This window comes from Bacillus rossius, chromosome 1 (assembly GCF_032445375.1).
Source record: "Bacillus rossius redtenbacheri isolate Brsri chromosome 1, Brsri_v3, whole genome shotgun sequence".
NCBI classification, from domain to species: Eukaryota; Metazoa; Arthropoda; class Insecta; order Phasmatodea; family Bacillidae; genus Bacillus; species Bacillus rossius.
In genome coordinates, this window is record NC_086330.1 from 48048313 (window position 1) to 48071483 (window position 23171).

At 41.9% G+C, this 23171-nt stretch overlaps 2 protein-coding genes across 3 annotated transcripts in view; one reads left to right on the forward strand and one right to left on the reverse strand.

Annotated features, from left to right (window-relative positions):
• The window catches only part of LOC134535523 (uncharacterized), a 486190-nt gene that overhangs the window by 403694 nt on the left and 59325 nt on the right, over positions 1 to 23171 (reverse strand). The gene's annotated exons all lie outside the window — the stretch shown is intronic.
• The window catches only part of LOC134535537 (uncharacterized), a 112144-nt gene continuing 106196 nt past the window's right edge, over positions 17224 to 23171 (forward strand). Inside the window, exon 1 of the mRNA XM_063374689.1 lies at positions 17224 to 17301. The gene's annotated coding sequence lies outside the window, so the exon portion shown is untranslated. The remainder of the gene's footprint in view (positions 17302 to 23171) is intronic.

Sequence of the window (23171 nt, forward strand, 5' to 3'; positions counted from 1 at the left end):
ACCATCCCGGCACCACCCCCACTCATAAATCTTACAGAAGCGCTCACCAGCATGGGCGATGCCCAGGTGTTTACGTCACTAGACCTGAAGTCCGGCTACTGGCAGGTGCCAGTTCGGCCTGAGGACCGCCCCAAGACAGCCTTCACTGCACCCGATGGGCGCAGGTTTCAGTTTTGTGCCATGCCATTCGGGCTGATGGATGCCCCCGCGACCTTCCAGACCATGATGGTCCGCGTCTTGGATGGCTACATTGGCAAGTTTGCTGCGGCCTACCTCGACGACGTGATCATATGGTCACGATCGTGGGAGGATCATGCACATCACCTCGCATTGGTCCTCGAACGGCTAGCCACACACGGACTGACGTGTGCGCCACGCAAGTGCCATGTCGGCGCGAAGGAACTGGAGTTCTTGGGGCACCTCGTGAGCGCGGATGGGTGTCGACCCCTGCCAGATCAGCTGGCCCTGATAGAGGGGAAAGAGCCTCCCCGTACCAGAAAACAATTGCAGAAGCTAATGGGACTTTTAAACTGGCTCAGGTCATTCATCCCGAACTTCGCCACCATCACCGCACCAATGACGGACCTCTTGTCACCCAAGAGCAGGTTTCGATGGACGGACGCGGCAGAGCAGGCCCTCGCTTGTGTCAAGCAGCAGTTCAGGGAGTGTCACACCCTGTCACGGCTAGTGCCCGATATTCCCCTATTCGTCCAGACAGATGCGAGCCAGGAGGGTATGGGGGCAGTAATCTACCAACAAAGAGCTGGAGAAGAGAGGCGGGTGATCGAGTACGCCAGTGCCAAGTTTGGCCCTGCAGAGCGGCGGTACCACGTCAACGAGCAGGAGTGTCTCGCGGTGGTGTGGGCACTCAGGCGATACCGACACCACCTCGAGGGGAGACGCTTCACGCTCCGCACTGACAGCCAGTGCCTGCAGTGGCTGAACTCCGCCCAGGGAGGCAAATCCAAGTTCACGCGGTGGGCACTGATGCTACAGAACTTCGCTTTTCGCGTGGAGCACGTCCCTGGGCGGGAGAACCATAACCATCTGGCGGACGAGCTCTCCCGTCACCCGGATGCCAACACTGTGTTCAAGGACGATCAGGGATGGGACGACTTACTTCCCCCCTGCAACCCCCAGACGGGATCTACAAGTGAGCCCCCGCCAGCAGCACTATACGCCACTACGGCCGAGAGGCCCCGCGACCCTGCGCCAGCTACCCTAGCCAACCTCATGGAGATTGTCTGTCTCGCACAGAGCCAGGACTTGGAGAACAGTAGCTTCCCCACCTACATAGTCTTGACGGGGTACTCCAGAGCCGTGTGCCCGGAGACATGAGCTCGTGGCGCACGCACGTGCCGCCGGCCGGACGGAAGGCTGCCTTGCATTTTTATCATGATCACGACCTAGCGGGACACCCGGGGGCCGACCAGACCCAGCGGGCACTGCGGCAGTGGTTCCACTGGCCGGGCGTTGCAGGTGACATCCGCGATTATGTGCGAGACTGCCAACCATGCCAACAGCGCAAGGCCCGTCGGCCTGACGGGGTAGAGCAACAGTGCCCCAGGAGGCCACATGACCCATTTCACACCGTGGCTCTCGACGTAATGGGCCCATACCCCCGCACATCCCGCGGGAAGCGATTCTTGGTTGTAATCACGGATACTTTCACACGCTGGGCAGAAGCGTTCGCCGTCACCAATGTACGAGCTGAGACCATCGCCACTCTCCTCGATGCCGAAGTATTCCCACGATATGGGTTTCCCCGAGTGCTACTCACAGATAATGGCACACAATTCAAAGGCCGGCGCTGGAAGGCCGATTGTAAGCGCTGGGAGGTGGAGCACCACACGACACCCATGTACCACCCAAGAGCAAACCCGACAGAACGCCGCAACCAGGACATCAAAGTCCAGTTGCGGCTACGTCTGGGGGACGACCACACCCAGTGGGATGTGCTCCTCCCCAAGATATTGTACTGCCTCCGTCGCCGCCGAAACGTGGTAACCGGCTACTCCCCTGCAGAGTTGCTTCAGGGACGGGATCTCGCCCTCCCAGGGGAACTCCGGGTAGCGGGCGCTGCTGAACGAGTGCTTCAAATGCCTGTCGCCGAAAGACGGGAGGATGCACGCCGGAATCAGGCACAGTTTGGAGCCACTCATACCCCTCAGACCACTCACCCACCCCTGCCATTGGAGCCGGGGCAACAGGTGTATGTCCGATGTCACCACCTTTCCTCCAGAGGCAAGAAGTTTTGCGCAAGCCTGGCCCCTAAATGGTCCGAACCCCGTGAGGTAGTGAAGCGACTCGGGCCTACCACCTACGCGGTCACAACACGGAGTGGAAGAGCCGCCAAGGTTCACCGAGATGATCTCCGGTTAGTCCACCCTAAGGTTGGTCCGGGACACCTGCACAAAGGTCCACAGAGGACAAGAAGGACATCAGACAAACATCAATTCCCCCCATCACCTCTCGCGGCGACATCAGACACAGATCATGCAACCATAGTATCACCAAGCCCAATGACACCAGCCACAGGTCAACCCCTCCTGTCACAGGCCACGCAGACGGCGAATGTGCACCATACTTGCTCGTCGCCCGAGCCCCAGGCAAGCAGGGCCACGATGCCCGAGCTGGAGCACATGATGAGGCGCTTGGGTTACTGGGACTATCTGGGGTTAACGGCATCTGCCGTTACCCAGGGCATGTCCCCCCCTAAATGGCCAGCGGATGCTAGTCTGGAGAGATCGACATTTTCAGTGCGGGTTGACGAGCCTGAGTCCACAGGGGCAGACCAGCGAGGCGACGGGCAACCCAGTCAGGAGGACGGAGGAGTGACCATCGTCCCTCTCGATGAGGCCGACGACACAGGGAAAGCACCGCCTGTACCCAACCAAGCTGAGCCAGACGCCACGTCACAAACTCAGGTGGTGCGGCGATCGACCCGGCCTCATGTCCCCCCTGTCAGGTTCGGGATAAATGAGGGGTACCAACCACCACTAGGGGCCCGTGCTGGGGGCCGCGCCAACCCTAGACAGAACCTTTTCCCGGATGCACACCACTGCTCAGTGATGAGGTTGCTACCGCATATCGCCCAGCCCAACTCCACTACATCTACCAACACCTCTCAGACACAGTGCACTCCAGAGAACTTACAGTGTACCTACGGAGGAAATGCCCCGAGGCAATGCGTGTGATGGTGGCTTCGAGGGGGCATAACGGCCTCGGTGAGGGGGGGGGCATTTGACGTCGTCCCAGGTGCTCCCGTGGCTCGCACAGGTCGTTATGCCACCTCGGTGCCTCACCGGTCGGCGTGTGTGGTCGGTGGTAGTGTCTCGAACGGGTGGAGGTCGATTGTCACGGAGAGCGAGATCGACTCGAGCCCTAACGGGACCTGCCAGGACGCGCCAGTTGGCCTTCACCCCTCGGTGCGAGCAGTCGTGTGCGACTCGCGGAGTTCTGCGATCGGTGTTCGTGTGCGGACCGGACAGTCGTGTGCGTGCCGACAACGTTAGTCGTGTGTGTGGTCCAACCACTCCTGCCTGCCACGTGGCGACGTCACGACCACCGAGAGACGGAGTCTCGTGCTGTGAACTAGCCCACAGCAACCACCCCTGTTAAAGGTTAGTTGGCGCCCTCAGACACCACCCAACCACGCATCAACATCGGCAGGACGACATCTTATAAAAACTGAGTCTGAATTCAACCGACAAACTTTGGCTGCAGGTTCACCACGACAATACAACTTGAAAACCTCTATACGTCTTAAGTAATTACCAAGGATGGTATACGTCTTTGAATTTGGGGCAGAATAACATTTTCATTGTAAATATTAAAGAAAGGACACCGGGCATCAGCATCATGTTAAATTGAATGATGTTCTACTACACTGCCAAATTTATGGCTGTAAAATAATATTTTATTTAAACAATTTGGGGTAGTAATACGACACACAAATGTGTGGAAAATAAAGGTGATACTCCCAAATATTTCAATAAAATAATTTTTCTACAGCCACAAAATTCGCGGTGGTTGTAGAACTTCATTCAATTAAACATAATTCCGACGCTCAGTGATCCATCTTAAATACTTTATGTTTTTAATGTACAGTAAAAATGTTCTTCAGTCCCAAATCCAAATACGCATACCAGACTCGGGAAGAACTTTAGACCGTAAGTCTTAGAGAGGTTTTCAAGTCATAGCCTGTATTGATCAAACAGCGTAGGAGTATACACGAGACAAAGGATGGTCTGGATGCAGAGTTGGTCGGGGCAGAAAAGAGTCTTCCACGCGGCGATTGAGGGCACTTGGCCGCGAGGTCAGGTTTCGTAATTTTTTCCTAGCCTAAGTTAATTCTAAGTGTGTAGGGGAGGGTCCAGGTTAGGGGAGGACCTAAGTGTGTCTCAGGCCGAAGCCTATACACTCTACCATGCGGGTTTTTAACCATGCAGGACAAGGACGCGTGCATCGTGTGCTATTGGGGTTTACTGGCCAGCCATGGCTGCAATTGGCGCCATGACTGACGCCCCATTGGTCGCCTAGCTTAAAGCTAGCTAATGTGACCCAGGTAAAACCTGCATAGACACAGGGAAAACCCTGGGCCGGTTCATGCGGGGATCAAATAACATGCATTAAGCAAGCAGGTAACTACTGGACAAGAGGAAGAAGGGTCCAGGTAAGAAGAGTTGGAGGGGCTGAAAAATCAACCATGCTGGAGTTGGGTGCTTGGGCCTTGCGGCCCGCATTTAAAGGTTGGGAACTCCTGGGTTATTATTAACCAGGGGCGCATGCGCCCCCAGGGGCGGGCGACTTCACTCGTCGGCCCAGCCACAGCTGCCCAGGCAGCCACAGTTAAAACAGAAGTGGGCAGACGAGCCAGTAAACCGGCTCGAACTGCTGGCTCTCGGAGCGAAAGGCAGCCTGACATTGCGCCATCTTCATCTTCCTTCTTCCAGTCAACAGCCAACGACCTTTCAAGCCAGGTCCAGGTTTCGTGTTTTCACAACCAGGGACGCGCTGCAGCTTGTCTTCCGGAGAATCCCGGAGATTGCCGAAGGCCCGTGTCAGCCCTGGTCCCTGGGGGCAGAGGGGGCTGGCGACGCCCCAGGCGATCCGGACCGGGAGGTGGGGAGAAGGGGGGTGCAACGAGCAATTTCCTGAGAGACGGCGGGTTGATGAGAGGCATAGCGGGGAAAGAATTACATGACTCTCATCTAATAATCAATGGATGGGATTGTACGGGAAGCAGAGGGTAGAAGGATGTGTGTTTTAATTGCTCCCAGGGACACTGCAGAGTAGAGGGTAGTGTCCTACATTATTTTGTATTTATCATTTTTTTCGTCTGTGATTTTAATTAAATGAAAAAATAGATAAAACTTAATTAATATATTTATTGAATTCAGTAAATTAAAATTAAAAGTTTTGAGAACCGTACAGGCCAATTTATATTGCAAACATAATATGAATCGAGGGAAAATACAAAACTGTATTTTTGGTCATTTTTAATTATCTACCTAACCGTTTGCATGTAAGACAGACCTCGTGCTAAAACTCTCAAGATTTAAGATATCATTAATGAATAAATAGAAAAATTTGTTTTCCCAAAAGCCAGAATTTCTCAGGTTTCAAAACATATTAAGGATCCTTTTTTTTTTTTTTTTAAGTTATCGATGAGAGACCCATAAGGCAGGGTAGAATGCTAATATTTATAACTTTGCGATGACTTGATGGTTGGTTCACAACGACACATTCCAAAGAAGGGGAGTTTCTGCGGTAACATTTCACTCAATAGAAAACCACGTGTAGGCAGTGTATAAATACTACCATGACATTCAGCCTGACGTCAAACGAATCCGCGAGATTTCCGGGTATCTAATGATCGAGGAATTCAAGAATTTTGTGGTCTCCGAACCGCTTTGGTATCGACTCGGCGCTTGCAGTCTCGAGTAGTGTCAGGGAATTGGATTCAAACCCACGACCCCCTCACATCAGCGTGGTCCAGGGGTCGGCGGAGACGTGGCGCGTGAGCGCGCCTCAATGCTCGCTGGACTGATAAGGGTTTTTTAAAGAGTAAAATCTTAGCTATCGGTACACACCATATGGTAGGAGTAATTTCGTGAATGGTAATGTGTAACCACGGTGCTGCCATCTGTGGCGGATGGCACGAACCAAAGTTCATAAAGACGGTAAACTTAAGGTATTAACTGTTTAACAAGATTTGAACAAAATGGGCCGTATTAAAAAAAATGTTGTAGAAAATCAGATCCAAAACTGGGGTTTAGTAATTTATTTTTCAAGTCTTTTGATCTCTTTTATCAGAGCCGTTTCATTTTATAGTTAAAAAATTCACTCTGCAAATCGAATGATTCGATAGTCGACGTAGGTGCTCCGGCAGTAAACTCTAGAAGCGGGTGCGGAAAAATCAGTTTTGCTTATAGGTATTTATCACACTCGGGATTATTTTAAAGAATTCCACGTTAGATTTCTCGTGTCCGAGTTTCTTATTATACGTTTGTTTGCAACACGAGAATACATTAATTTTCTCGTTGCCGAGGTTAGATGTTCCACATACCTGGCGAATACTGAAAGACTTGCCCACATTTTAATTTTATTTTTTATAATTTTATGCCGAATTCGCGTTTCATTGACAGCTCTGGTCAGTGGCGGTCGAAGCAAGGCCCGCGAGCCATTGGCTCGCTACGTTTTTTGGCGGTGCAACCCTACGCACGTACATGAAGTCACTACTCGAATGCTGTGATAAATTTAAATCTAACAAGGTAATGCATTGGGTAGAAATTTCAATTCGTTAAACATGATTCCCCCTTCCCCTCCCCACCGGCTAAAATTGCTGCGGTTGAGAACTGTGATTTTGCTGATGTGTTTTAAGTCTCGGTAGCTTAGGTAACTATTGTTAAATCACTACGGGCATACAAACTTCTCATTATAATTAATTATGGCCACAGTCTAGAGTGAAAATGCTTGTACACTTGGTAGTCCTTGGTCATTAGTATAGAAAGGATAAATGCGCGACCTCCAGGATGTAATCCACAATCTTCTTGCAAGTTCGGTCAAATGTCGCCTGTTCATTGGCTGCTGACTTGTGAGACATCACCACTGGATAATACGTGACTCGATACTTTTTTGGTTGAATATTTTCCAAAGGCACGTATTCCGCCAGATTAACTGTGAGTCAATAGCAGCAGCACAATTGTATAAGTTGTTGAATTTTGGCTTGTCACAAAATTAATTTTTCCGGGTCACTAGTCATTGGATCAACGATTATTTGGCGCGCCCTGAAGGTAAAATGTCAATGAAAATACCTACACCTAGTAAAATTACCTGACCTAATGACGTGTGACGCCTTGAGAAGGTAAAACGTCATAGCAGCCAATGAACACACAAGGACTTGATTACGTACATGTTTGTGAAGTCTATGCTGGAGCCAAAAAATAACCCAAAGTCCTCAACTCTCTGTCTATCGCACACCTAAATTATCTTTAAAATTAATTTGAAAGGGGTAGGATCATTGTTGGTGTTACTTAAAAAAAATACTAGATAAAATTGGCATCGCTAGATTTTAAAATTTTGGACTAGGTAATAATTAGGGATAGGGTTCAATGACTGCTAAGATGGACTTCACAGTTCTATGTATACTCGGGAACAACCTGTGATTTTATAAATATTTTGTTGAGTGTTTCCCATTGGCCCAGAGTCCTCCAGATGAGTTGTAAGCCAATAGGTGAAGCAGCATTGGGGCATGAATATTTTATTTTAGCCTATTGCGAAAAGGATACGCGAATATTACCCGGTCTCCAGTAAAAGCAATTTCAAGGCTGGTTATATCCCTTTCATAAGATTAGACTACGTTCACGACAGCATGCAAACCGCGTGTAATTAGCACAGTTACACACACAGCACACAAGCCAAAGTTACTTTCACATCCGACACAGCGCAGTGGTTCGAAACATTACAACTTTTATTTATTTCCCCATATTTACTTAAATTAATTTTTTTTTTTTTAGTTTCAAACGTTTAAATTTGGTCAGTTATATTACGAAGCTGTTTTTTTTACCTAAATCCAAGCATTTCCGTAATCTCGCCGTTTTGTTTTCAGCAACTAGAAATGATTTATCCACAAAGCATTGCCTCGCATATAAATAACATACTGAAATAAGTTTCATTCTTTTTTATATTTTTAATGCGCTGATCAAAATAATCGTTAATTACTCGAACCGAATGCGGCGCACACACAGACGTAAGCTAGAGGTTCGACAGCTTACTGTACGCTGCTGGTGTGCAGTTATTGCTTGTGCGTGTGCTATTTCCCGATGCAGCGGCTTTGTTACATTCGCGTGCATTCAACTTCTTAACGTGTGTGCTATGCGTGTGCTGTTGCAAATGTGGCCCCAGCCGCAGACCTTTAGGTCTTCACAGATGGACAACTTTCATTGCAGTGTCCTGAAAAATATTTCTTTGTCATTATCTCTAAAGTTTACAAAACATAGTTGTTATCTGCGTCTGTCTATTTACTTACTTCTTCTAAACTTCACAATGGCAATGGATTTTGATGCGGTTTTCACAATCATTTGAAGAATTTCTTCCAGAAGGTTTATGAGTGGAATACGTTCACATTTAATTTAAAGATAGAAGAGAAATCTCGATGTTTTGTAATAAAGTCGTAAAGAGACACTTTCAGGGCGTCTACTCGACTGATACATAACATTTATGTACTACAGAATTGTACGTCTTAAAAAGGAAAATATTTGAGCTTTGAGTGCTTTTTACATGAACATTTATATGTAGCTCTTTCGTGTGTGACTTCTAAACAAAATCTGTTTGTGTTTTCTCGTGAGAAACAACCTTTCAACATTGTTTACGAAGAAATCTTTTAGTTATGGGCAGTACTTGTGAGTAGGTATATAATTTTTTAAAATACCGGACTCTTACAAGAACCTGATACATATAAGTATTTACTATTAAGTATAAATGCCACCACATTGGTAGATCTCATCCGTAAGAAACCGAGGTGGGTCGCTAGTAATATTATAATTAAAATAATATATAAAATCAATCAATATTCTCAGTTACATTTGGACGTTTTTAAGCATGTAAAAAAATTAACAATTCTAACATATATTACGTATAAAAATGATTGCAAGGAGACAAACGATCATTTTGAAAAAAAAATGTATCTGCCTTTCTATAATGACCACATAAGTAAAAGAAAAATATGTTACTTGTGAGTGTGAATTTGGTCTCGATATATCAAATTAAAATAATTTTAAAATAAACAATAACATGTAATAGAACTAAATTAATTTAGGTATAAAGTATCAGTAAGTGAAAAATGTTAACATTTAAACAATAAAGTTTCCCGTTAATGTAAGTGGTTTTAAAATAAAAACCTAAATACATATTCACTGTTATTTCTGGACGGACATCATCCAATGAATTATTGTTTCGTGGACTTTTTGTAATATTCAAATAATCTTAATTATGAAAATAATTATATAAAAAAAGAAATTTTTTTCAGTTCTGCACAAAAATTAATTGAGCTGTGTGTGTGCGTTCCCGAATATATTTTTTTTATTGTACGTTTTAGAAATATTTCATTTGCCTTCAGCAGAACGCACTACCTTGGTATTACAAAGAATGGAACGCCTAACTTTAGAGGATGCATGATCTCAAATTGGAGTTGGTATATGACAAAAAGCCTGCGTAAGTCAAAATCATTTGAAACAGAGGTAATTTTCGTGTGGCGGTGGTTTACGTAACCAACTGGTCGCGACCCCGCGGCAGGCCGTTACATAAGCGGTCAGGTGACGCACGACTCGGCCCACGAGACACTTGCACGGTGCACTTTCCACGTGCCCCTGCAGTCCGTGGCACCTTTGTGTATATATTATATATATATATACGCTTATTCAAAGGTGGCACGAAACTGGCCACCGATACGACGGTTCTCAATACTCGAGTCCGTTGCACTCGTTCCGCCAACTGTCGCGTCGAAGGATCACGTGGTGTTCGTTTACAAAACACTGAACAACCACACGTAGTTTTTTTGATTTCTTTTCACGAACATTGTTGACAGGACAACAGTGTCAGGAGTGATCTTAAACTTTTTCTTTGTTTACATAGACCCATTGCTGGTGTACACTGTACGCTGTTAGAAATCACAGTAAATTTACTGGCTTCTCATGTAACCGAAAAGTTTTCCGTTATTTCAAATAATTGGATTTTCGTAGAAACCACGCCGTACTTGAAATCCCGAATTCTGTTTATTTTCTGTAAAAACAGGGTAAGCGCACGTATGGAAGAAACAATGTTTTTTTTGTTTGTTTTTTTCGCACGAGGAAGACAACGATTTTTGAAAACCAGCGTTCTTCGTTAATTTTTAGGTAAAGATTTTTAACAGTGTGTGCCATAGAGAAACCCCAAGAACGTAAATAATATAAGAATTCACAAACACACGCAAAAAAATAACGAAATCAGCCGATATCAGAAGTCAAGTGCATATACAGTACAGAGAGGTCAGTGGATGGAATTAGAAAACAAATAATATCACAGCACAGACGAAACAGTGAACTGACGACTAACAACGACGACTGGAGAGTACGCAAAATTCCATTTCGGTGGCAGAGGGGGGAGGTTTGTGTATAGATCCACTTTTCCTGCTGTTTGATTTCAAGTATTTCCATTTGTTGGTGGGAATGATAGATTTTTTTTGGGACTTCTTTAGGTGTGTGATATTACCTCTCCCCTGCGTTCGCCCCTGAAAGACGAGACAGAGTAGATCATCTGTTTGTCGCTGTGCTGTTCTAGTTGGTTTTTTGTTTCATTTTGTTGCAACCGTCTCGTCGTTGTCAGCCCCACTGTGTTCTTCTCTGCTGTGATGTTCTTCCGACCAAATCCTTCCTCTGAGTGATCTGTGCAGTCTATGCATTTAACTTTTGACATCGGCTGATTTTAGCTTGATTTTTCAGTGTTCCTGTAATCATCTCTCTTTCTGTTATAATGTTTCTTTATGACGTACTTTTTTTTTTTTTTAAATCAATCTTCCCCGCTGCAAGAATCATTACGAGAACGTATCATTTCGAACCGTGGAATAAGACAGATGGATTTAGTGTTGGGGAACCACGTGATAATTAAAAGAATACGAGAAAACATCAGTCAGTTAATTATTTCAACACAAAGACACAAGTCCACTTAGTATATTGCACATTCTCTTTCTTTTTCGTACTTACGGTGGATTAAGTTTAAATGTTTATTTATCTGTCATGAGGTCATAATTATAAATACAACTTGTATAACTGGATAATACAGTATCATAAATACGTACATGTTATAACAATAAATATATTTTTTTATTTTACCAAACCTCATATTTTTAATATTAAAAAAAATTATTTTGTTTTTTTCCTTTGTACTAGTGCAGTAGTGCAGAGAACTGTAAACTGTATTTATTTATGTTTACTCCACATTTTTTTGTTGTTTATGGACTTTATTGATATTTATTTGGATCAAACAAGAGCAGTCCACGTAATTACATAACATGGGTTTATTGGCTCCGGCAGCGCGGTGCTTCAAACATTCAAACAAACACATTGAATGTTTGAGGCGTCCTGCCAGTTGTGGGATGGAATTTATACCACCAGTAAATTCTTTTGGACCATCCCAGAGGGGAAGCCTGTCTGACCTGACAGTGAGGCAATTATAAACCTGAAATACTGCAAAAAAAGTGTGCAAAGACGCACGAAAGGTTTTTTTAAAAATAAACTGCAGTAATGTATACATGAAATTTACGTAAAATACTCGACGTATACGGTAACAGGGGGCTACTTATCGCTATAAAAAGAACGTTCCAGATCTTCGGCTGAAATAAGTAGGCCATTTGAACAACCGTTAAAACGGATTTCAGTGACACCGATCATATTTGAGGCGTTTTTCAAGTCAGGACTCACGTGAAATTGTGTTAAAACTCTGGGGGGAAAACCGATGTACTATTTTATATTCAAGACTATCATAAATCCTGCGGCTTCGCTCGCGCAATTTCAGGGTATTGCTAAAAACTTACCAATTAAAGAAAAGTATGTAACTAATTCCAAACTTTTTCTAAACAAATAGACACAAAGTAGGCTACTTGATGTAATAAATTATTTACGTTATTTACGCTAAGATTCTTACATCCAACTTTATTTGCTATGGAGAAATGAATTTGTTTATGTTAAAACATAACATACTCCTTTTTCACACCCATAAAAGACGGTATCCGGAAAACTTGTGATTATTTGTATTCGTATGTTTATTATTGGTACCCAATATCATTTATTACACTTAATTGTTTTCTGAGATATTTTTTTTTCTTTTTAAAACATACTTACCCCATTCCCTTGGGGTTGTTTTTCCAAAATTTAAAATTTATATTTTGATATTTTTGTATGTTAGTTATTGTTACCGAATATATTTTTTTTAGCTTGATTAGTTTTAGATGTATAATTAATTATCTCAAAACCATATTTACCCCTTTTTCACCCCTTTATAGGTGGAATTACGTATTTATATATTTTTTTCGATTCTAGCCAAAGAAATTTCTAGTAAACATTTCATCAAAATCCGTCAAGTAGTTTTCGATTGATGCTCGAACAGACTTACAAAGAGACAACATTTTAAAAAACTATATTTTTGAAGTCTCGAAAATGTAAATAAGCTTTTCCAATAGTTTTTACATCATTTCATCCTATGTACAGAATTTTGCCTCCACCAGTTTTATTATTTGTATAGATAAATGAATATTAGAGTTATTTATTTATTAACCGTATGATACAAATCAACACGCACTAACTCCCAGGACTAGAGGTCTGAGAGGCAGCCTCTTGTGCAGCTACTACTTGATTTTGCCTGAAAACTATTAAATCATTAATAAAATTAATTTTTTTTAAATAACTTTTTATAAACACTTGAGCACAGAAAACATTTTATGTGTTGTCTCCAGCATAATGGCAAAGCTAGGTAACTAGGCAACTATCTGAAATTGCAACATTAACACTTTTTATTAGCTTCACTTGTAACTATGTAATCAAATCTTGGAATTCGATTTTAACCTACTTCTAACTGTCGTATCGAAACTTTGCCAGTATATGTAATTCCGATGACAATAAAATAATTTCATGACTGTTACCCGAAGAGAGAAGGGCAAAAAAAAACACTCTTTTCATCGTGCTATGGGCAATAACCATACTTTTTGTATATCCATGAATCCGGGGCATGGTGGGAAATTTTCCCGAAGTCGACTTGGGGGGGGGGGGGGGGTGTTTGTGTTTCAAAACCACAAAATTTCTAACATTTCAAAAAATGATTCTCTTTCAAATTGGAGTGTTTCCGAGCCCTTTGGACAACTTATATCAAGCACTCCACGCCTTTTTTTCCATTAAAATTAATTGTTTTGTTTATTACTTGATTCTTATTTTAAACTTATTAAGCATTTTTACATTATACAGAGTTGTGGTTAATTCTTTAGCTTTTGAACAAATTTCTTGAATTTAAAGATAATTATTTACTTTTTAGTTCATACAACATAGAAACCGTGTTTTTTTTTTTTTTTTTTTTTTTGAGTTTTATAAAATATAATTTTATTATTGTTTATTATTGTTTGGAATGGTCTGAGATAGGTGTTTATTTATAACTCGTGTGATAATAAATTTTTGCTTCACCCATGTCACTACTTCACATTTAATGAAACATCGTTATTTTGGTATAAGTAAACTGTTCGTAGTTACTTAGTGTACAAAGCCAGTCAACCCTGTTTATAATTGATATTTGTTGTTCTGCAGGTTCAGAGGTATGTAGATGGCACCTGAAAACACAGAATTTAATAACCTATATTTTCTCTGCCTTACAAATTTGGTTGTTGTAATTCAGAGAGTATTAATTTTTACAGAGAGCTTGCTAGCACTAGAGAGTATAGAAAGTTGTATTATTTAAACCTATACAGTTACTGTTATTACAGACTGTATCACAACACATACTGCTCGTGCAGAGTGTAACTAGTTTCTATACATAGTGGCGACTCAAGTGGAAGACATTGCCATATATCTTGAGCTCAGTTTACTGCTGATGGCATTCACTATGTTCGGAGTCTTGCGAGCTTTCCCCTTAAGCTGGGTGTACAATTGAAAAAATAACAGTAACAGTAGATCGTGAGCACAAGATTTGACCACGATGATTTTTAACCTTCTGATTCACAATAGCCCATATGACGGTCGTGTGTATGTGAGAAAGGTTGTGCGCGTAGAAGGTAAATGAATATTTTTATTTCTGTTACGGACACATGGCGCAACAACCAATGAGAGTAGAGTAGGAAGCCATTTTGGCGGGACCAAAGAAATGTTTATATTTATATAACATATTTTGGCAAGAAATATTTGAGATATTTCAATGCTAATGCGTATTTCCTGCTTTAAAAATTAATTAATGCTATTACTTATAAGTCACTAGCAAAAATTATTAATATTAAAATTTTTGTGGTTAGAATGGTTAGCTAAAATTTTTACATAAATCTTATTTAATTACGTGTTGAAAAACTGTTCACACAATCTACTGGCAAGACGTCATGGGATATTCATTTAGTAGTTAATGCCTATAGTTTCTTACTAGAATTGCCAACAGATGTCAGATACATCGCGAAAATTCATTACTTGAAATCAATAGTAAGATATTAATTTCGCACAAGTCGTGCGCGTGGCCTGCTGTGCACTCGCTTGTGTTTTCTAAATGTGAACCCAGTCTTATACACCATCTCCGTGTACAGTCGGTCGCGATGAGCTCGGCAGTGACGTAACGGAGAGATCCGACGCGGGCAGGCCGACAAACGTAATATATCTGCGAGAAAAAAATACTCGCTACAGTCAGGAAGGTAGTCATCTCAAACTACCGAGTTACCATTGCTTGAGTGTCATATTATAAGTTTCCAATTATTTCAATCTTACTTAATAAGAATAATATTTAATCGCTTTAGATGGGCTACCGCAGGCATTCAACTGTTTGTTTTGAAAATAGAAGCAAAAACCTCTCACCACGCCGCCGACGCCTTGTAATCTCAGTCGAACAGGGCTTCATTTTGTTGATGTATCCAAACTGTCGTCTCAACTACGAGATACTACGAGATATTTGAGGTGTTAAGTTGAAATTGCTTTAAAACTACATTATTTTATAGAAAATATTTTAAAAGTACTTCACTTCAACCTGTAATACTTTAAAGCATACACCTCAGTAATGTATTTTGTTCTTTTAACGGCGATTTTCGCTGTTTTTCTTAGCGAACTCAGCAATGACGCAGTGACTCGCCAGTTAGCAACAACTGGCAACAATGTTTTTCAGTTGTTTTTCAGTTGCTGTCATTTCACTTATTAAATTCATTTTTTAAGATTGATTTTTTCGTTTTATCAATTATTATCCATTTTTATCTTCTATATCGATCTGGTCTTTTATTGTTTTCCTGTCGATTTGTTTTTCCCTGCCTCATGTTTGTTTCTGTTTTTTTTTATCTCTATTAGGTACGTACACTGTTAAAAATGTTAACCTTATATTTAGGAAGAATGCTGGTTACAAATTCTCCACGGATGTTCGTAAATTTACGGCTATCTTTACTCTTTAAATTTACTTTAAGCATAAATCTATAAGAACATTCCCGCTATAGTGACGAAACATTCTAAAAACTTGTAAAAATACTCCTCTTTCTGTGTTTACTTTTTTTTTTATTAAGAAACACAAAACTCGGAATTCAGAATACTGCTTATTTTCTAGGAAGATTTAGTTTCCTGAAATTACGAAGAATTCTTCGTCTTTTCGAGGTAACTTTCTTCGTTTAAAAGTCCGTAAATTTACTGTAATACCTAACAGCCTATATCCTTAGATATTTTGTTGCAGTCGCATCTCCCCACTGTGTTCATGTTTTGTTTGTTTATTAATGGGTTTTACGTCCCACCTTCTCAGCCCAGTATTTGTGCTTGTCAGGTGGGATTATAAGTGCGACGCTCGCTGGTGCTTCTAGCGCGGTGTCGTCTCTAAGCGCGAGGATGTGGACTGGCGCGCAGTCTTGTCGTGTATAGGACAACTACGAGATTTGAGCGGCGACCGTAACATTATATGGAGGAGAAATGAAGATAAATGGTGTGGTGCAAGTCTATAGAGTACATACTCTAGAGAATCTGCACCGGACGTATTTCAAATCTAAAAATTATTCGTCGGAAAAAGAAGTAACTACCTATCCGCCCTCAGTGAATTCTTAAATGCAGATACTACTAGGATATATGTTAAGCCAGTTTTTGCATAAAGTTTTTTTTTATTCTGAAGCTCGGCACACCGTTATGTGAGCCCAGGTAGGCGGAGACCTTAAGGCCGTTTGTCCCGTTCCAGGTCATTATGTTATATTTACATTCGATGCGGCTAAACTTGCCGAAATTTTTTGAGTGGCTGCACTTTCACAAAATGTCTGCTGAAGTTTCATTTTTAACGTTCTTGTGTGATATGGATGAGGAGAATGAAATGTAATATAGAACTGAAACTATTTAGGTTAAAAGTCAATTTTGCTGGCTGCCCTTTGATATGGTTTAATTTCCGTAATAAAAATATTTAATTTTATCTTACATTTTTTTTAAATAATCTAAATGTTTTATGTTTTTAAAAGAATATGTGAAAGAAATTTAATTTTTCTGAAATAATTTTAAAACCATACCACGCACTAGACACCAGTATTGCCTTTAAATACAATTATGCGAAACGTATGCACTAACTACATTTGATTTTTTTTCGTGTTGTTTAAGTTCGGACACGCAAGAAGTGTACAAGTTGAACCGTGCTATTTTTTTTTTTTTTTTTTAATGTTTGCCTGAGCCTCCAGTGGCTCCCGTGAGACCGTTGCAGTTTGATTTGGAGTACCTGACCAGTGGTCGCACCTCCTGCCTAAGTAACCGTGCTAAGCGTATAACATGAAATGATGCACTTGCGCGAGACGCCCTCGGCAGTCGGACGAGCCGCGGTCTCCTGTGTCACGCGCACGCACAGGAGCCGGGTGCCTCGCGCTGATAGGTTGGCTGGGAGAGGGAGGGGGGGCTGTCCTTGGCTCGGGCCGCACCTCCCCCTGCCACGCGGGGGGGTCGGCTGGTTACCTAACAGCCTTGGCGGGACGCGTGCTGTGTCGACGGGGCGCGCTCCAGCAGTTCACGGTGCGCCCGCGCGCAGCACGGTCGTGTGTCTCTCTCTCCACCGCCGGCCGCCTCTCCTCCATCAGACCTGCCGCTCAGGGTGAGCTGCTACCGTCCTCTCAACACGGCCACCGCGGACCCGCCCGCAGCTTTGTTTGGTCACCCCTGCCGGGGTTACATTCAGTTCGACTCCCGGTGGGACCTCCTCAGGGGTTCCCGGTGTCGCTGCTGTCAACGTTATGTTGGCGTTTATTTAGGCGAAAAACGTATTTACAGTCGGAAGGGGCACGCCTGAAAAAAAAGGCGATGATCAGGAGTGGGGCGCTCGATGGACCATTGTAGTTTTTGGCGGTGAGGGGGGGTGAATGACGAATAAAGTAGAGAGTCTCACACAAATGTCATAATATTTGCATGTTTTTTTTTTTTTTTTCGTCGCCAACGTGAACCTCCATTGTAAAACTTTATTTAAGTTTTATCTTTCAAGTTGGTTTCGATGGTGCAGAATTTTATTTGGAAGGTTTCCTAAAAGGTAAATATTTTATCATCAATCAATCAGAAGTTTCGTAAAAGTATGCACGTTCCCGGTGATTAAACTTAATTATTCAACATGTTTTTTTTTTTTAACTGGAAATAAAATTGTCATTTGTTAAAAAAAATTTATATGAAACGTTCTCCTGAAAAAAAGTTCATTTTATATATGTAGTTAAGATAGTTAAAGCACGAAAGACATAAAGCATAGACAAGCATTGCAGAAGTTGTGAGTGACGTTTCGCACAGCAGTTCTAGAGTGATCTTTCGTCGGGGCTTTTTGTGCGTAACTTTCCGCCGCGGTGTGCGGGCGGGCACGGCGTTCTGACCGATCACAATAACATAATCTTGCGTTACGTAACTCGTCTCGAATTCGATGGATCTCTAAAGCAGTTAAAGTGATACGGTTTTCTTCTAACGTCCGGACCCCGTTTTTAACTAGCGCTCTGGGCAGATAATCTTTCATTTTCCAATTCTCCGCGAACATTCTAAAATTTTGCAAAGTCAAACTTATTTATTATAGGTTTTAAAACGGCACATCATGCAACTAAATACTAAGGTTTTTGAAACAAATGGGATGTTTGTCTTTTTTTAATTTAAATTTAATAAATGGTCGTTGCAGTTTAATACAGCTGTTATAACTACCGTAACAAAACATTAGTTGTATACTATATATTGCTAAACGAGGTTTTAATATATTTCGTATTTGGTTAGAAGGCCTAATGCAATAGTTAGTATAAACTAACACGTATTTTTGAAAATTATTATCGTACGCTAAAAAACTTACCTTTTCCGTCTTTCAAATGTTTTGTTCTAATTTTTTTTTTTTTTTTTTTTTTTCCCGCACATCAAATTCTCCGGTCTCCGACAACTGCCGCTCTGGGCAAATACCTGGTTGTCCCGTTTGAAAATCAAGGCCTACTAGTCGTCACTTGCAAAGCACGTTTTGCAACACTGACAGTCACATGAAGTTGTTTACAAACACTGTTAACTGAACAATGGTGGCAGAAATATTTGTAAACCGACGGTTCAATTAGTTTAGAACTGTCGATTTAGAGACAACTTACATGTTGCAGACTCTCCCGCCCTTCGTCATTTGATGTAACTTATTTCAAACAAGTTCTAAACTGAAATTGTTGCAACAAAAAGTGTGCATTGATTTATATTTTGCATTTGTTTGTCTTTGATTTCTGATCATATTATATTTATAAGTAAATGCCTGCTAAATTCTCTTTATTATTTAACGTCATTCAAGAATGCAAATGTTTGTCCAGTTATTGATATGTCTTCATTTGATCCCGGGTTATTTGGCAAAAAAAAAACATTAGACCAAATTACGTTCGACTGGGAGATAAAGGGAAATGTAGAATCAGACAATGAAATGACAACGCATAGGTTTGTGAATTCTATCTTGACACCAGGTATAAGCTAACCATCTAGCACTAACCATCCTTAGGGACTGGAAATATTCGCGGTTTTAATTACCTTTAGGATGGGCTCCACAACTCTCTACGTACTCGGGAAAATTAATCCTGCTCATTGGCTACTGTCTCGTGATACCAGTCAAATGGGATGCCCGTGGATCTATACTTCTTTTGTTTGGTGTTTTTTTTTTTTTATTGGCTCAGAGTCCAGATAAACTGTGGCCCAATCAGTGAAACATCATGAAGGTTTGGTTTACAGAATGACGTGAAATGAAACCGCGAATCTTGCCGGTACCTAACACTCGTGTGTTAATTCAAAACTCAATCCCTCCCTGACAGTCAGCGGAAACGGGTGCATTTTCGGCGCGGCGCGCGCGAAAACGACGAGGCAGCGCTCTGATTGGCTGTCCGGCTCCCCGCCCCGGCCGCACGGCGGGAACTGCCCGCCTGTGAACCAGGCGCTCGACTGCGAGCTGTTCTTGTGACGTGTCTGGGACGAAAACCGTGTGAATGGTTTCAGCGCGGCGTCTCTAAAACGGTTCATTTAAAGAGTGAAGTGCTCGAGATGCAACTCCCCCATGAAACAACAGACTCAAAAATAACTTAAAATGAATTAGATTTTGTGCTTAGTTAGGGGATAATTTTTTTATGTCCTTCACCCCCCCCCCCCCTTTTTTTTCTAACCCTTTCAGTAATGGTCGGTTATATCAAAAACTTATTTATAAAAATTTGTAACCATTACTTTTAGGAGGTATAACGCGGATGCAATATCGCTCACATAGATTGTAGTAATTTTAATTTTATATTTTGCGAAAAAAAAAAAAAAATAATTTCTACCGGTCTGGTCCGATTTTTCCCATTAATAAATTTATATATAGATTTCTCATTTCTTTATTTTATGTATCAGTATGGAAGACATTTGTGTAAAATTACAGTGCCCAAAAAAAAAAGGCTAACAACGGTTTTGGAGTCTAGGAAGCATGAAACGAGTAACTAGGTGGTAATTTTCCGGAACGACTGCAAAGAGTAGACTTTTGAAAGCTACTTAAAACTGATGGTATGTTCTAGGCTTCGCACTTGTTAGAGGAACTGAAGCAAAGAGGGCAGGTATACAGCTGTTGTACCATATTGAAAACACACAGGTTTTTTTTTTTCGTTCATAAGAAAACATTAAGTGAAGGAGGAATCGTGCCTGTCGTTGCCTGGCAAAGATCCAGTTTGTTTTGATCCACTACTGCTAGCAAAAAAATTAATTAGGACTCTTCCAGCATCTTTGCAAGAAATGGGCCAACAAGATCACACCTTTCTATCTGTATGTCTGTGTTTGTATGTTCGTGTGTGTACTTGAACGATACCGATGTAGTTTTATGTTTAGTGGATTCACAGCTCCTAGATTTGACTTTCGTATATTTAGTAATAATTTATGCCGAATAATGCATATTAAAATATTTTATAACATAGGAAGAACACCGAATTTTGATGGGAGAAGAAAACTACTATAATCATTTTGGTGTGTACATACAGGGAGCGCGAATCTGTAAAGTTCTCAAAGAATTGATTGTTTAGAGGGGGGGGGGGGGGGTGAGACACGAGAATTTTGCACGTGGGGTTAACCGACACGTCATCTCTGGATACTGAGCTTGCGTGTTCATCACTTCTCTTATATGACCTGTATGCATGCAATAAGCATAAAAAATTCAAATTATACAAAAATATTTTCATAAAATATAATTTTGACGTTATTGTGTTTATCACTCCCTTTTCACAGCCATAATTTTCCAAGCTCAAGTGAGCCATACTGCCTTCACAGTGACCGGCTTCTTAATTCCAGGAGGAACCCCCATCCCTCCCCAGGATCTACGCCTGTGTGTATGTGTATATATATTGTGACGATTTATTAAAATGAAATAATAAATCGTCGTGGGAAAACTACTGGGTTCGTAAATGGATAGACCAATTAAAGATTTTACAACACAGTTTTAGAGATTGCCTATATTAACATCACTAACAAATAATCTTCTAAAAATGCCTAATAATCAATTACACTTAAAACTGTATATTCCCCAGTCACTCAGTTTTTACACACCGCACACCTCACTGGGCCGCACCTCTGGCACAACTCTCACCGCAGCACCCCTCCTGGACCTCCGTCGCGGGACTCCGTCGCCGCACTCTGTCGCCGCCGTCGCACTTCCCTTCGCCGAGGATCCACTTGACGCTTCGCTCAGAACTTCGCTCGGAACTTCGCTCGGAACTCTCGCCACCCAACTATCGCCGAGAAATTCGCTCGCCGAGGAAATCCTTGCCCAGGAACTCCGCCGCACCCGCGGCACTATCGCCCGGATCAACTCCACTCCCAATTCAACTCTCGGAGGCTGGCGTCCTGGTTTATATAGGTCCAGGCGCCACTTCTAGAATTCACAAGCGTGGCTGGGGCCAGTCGCGTTATTCCGCGCCGACCTGAAGCCAGAAATCACGAGACACGCATCGGGAGCTCGCGCGACAGCTGCCAGGTGTCAAATTAACGGCGCCGAGACAGAGCGCCACGCGGGGAGCTTAGGGCAGGAGGGGGGAAGCGGCGACCCTTGTAATATACCAGGCGCGCGCGGCACGTCTCACGTTGCGGGGGTCACGTGGCGTCAGTGGCTGTGCGGGGCCGCCAGCCAGCTCCGAACCTGCACGCGCCGCGGCCCTGCTTACGTTCGTAACAATATATATATAACTTGATATCACATACGTCGTGTTTGTATCTATCATTTTCTGGTCATCGCTATTAATGAAGGTGTTTTCTGAAAGTTTATTCCCGATGGCTCTCTTGCCATTGTTGTTGTGGGTCACAATTTTCCTCAGCCAGAGCAAGCGTTCATAATCACAAACGCACTTACTCGTGATATTTTACCGCTACTAGCTAACATTTAATTTCGTTAGCCTGCGATTTGTTTTGCTTAAATTTCTCCTCGTCTGACTGTGCGACCTGGCCTTAAGAGTTGAATCATAACGAAGATCTCAGATGAATGATTATCGTTGATTTGATTACCCTTCCTCGTCCTGATTCATCCACGCTGGTGGGGCTTTAAAAACGCGAACACTAACACAGGGACAAACGAATGGCATAATTTTGTTGAACCTTGCTGTCACTAATTAGTCCTTAGTAGACATTACGTTTATTTTCACCACAAAATTTTTGGTGTGTTATATATTGACACATATATATTTTGGCAGCTACATAACTATCTTTTTGTTCAGTATATGGGTATTCATTATTGTGAGCATCTACTCTTGAAAATATTCTTGTAATTTTTCTTCTTTCAAGTCCATAAAATACTCACATGTTAGAAAACTGTAACTGCATTGGAGGTAAATAATTTAGTATTGCTTTGTTAAATTTTATTTACTGGTTTTATTACAGGCTTTCATTATAAATTAGCATTTCTTAATTTTCTTATTTCCTGGTCGTTTCGCGTTATAACTAAATCGAACCGTGATACGTTGATCTTTAGAGTAGAATCTTGGAGGATTTGTCTTATCACAAGGAAGTCTTTAAAGTTTTTATTATATTTTATTTAAATTTGCTTAGATGATTGAACCACAGCGACACACTCTCTACAAGCTTAAGCCAATTAAAATCTGTTAGCAACGTGGTCGAATCGGAAAAGACCTAGTCACGTGAGCAAGAGGTTACGTATGACGAAATCGGCATATGAAACAGCAAATAAGAGGGCTAAAATTTATACACACTGTATTTTTTTTTGTAAATGGAACAAAAAAACGTAAAATATATATGAAAACAACTGTATCACTAGAAAATAGTGTTCCCATTAATACTGGGTTCGTATTCCTACCCGGGCATTTATGCTTTCTGTTGTCCCAGTACCTCCAATAGTTAAAGTTATTTGTAAACAGTTCCCTGAATAGCTTTCCAGTATTAACTGCGCACATTAATAAGCGTAATAAAACATAATAAAGACAATTTGTTGAACATTAAATTATTTTTCTATGGTTTAAAATAATAAATTAT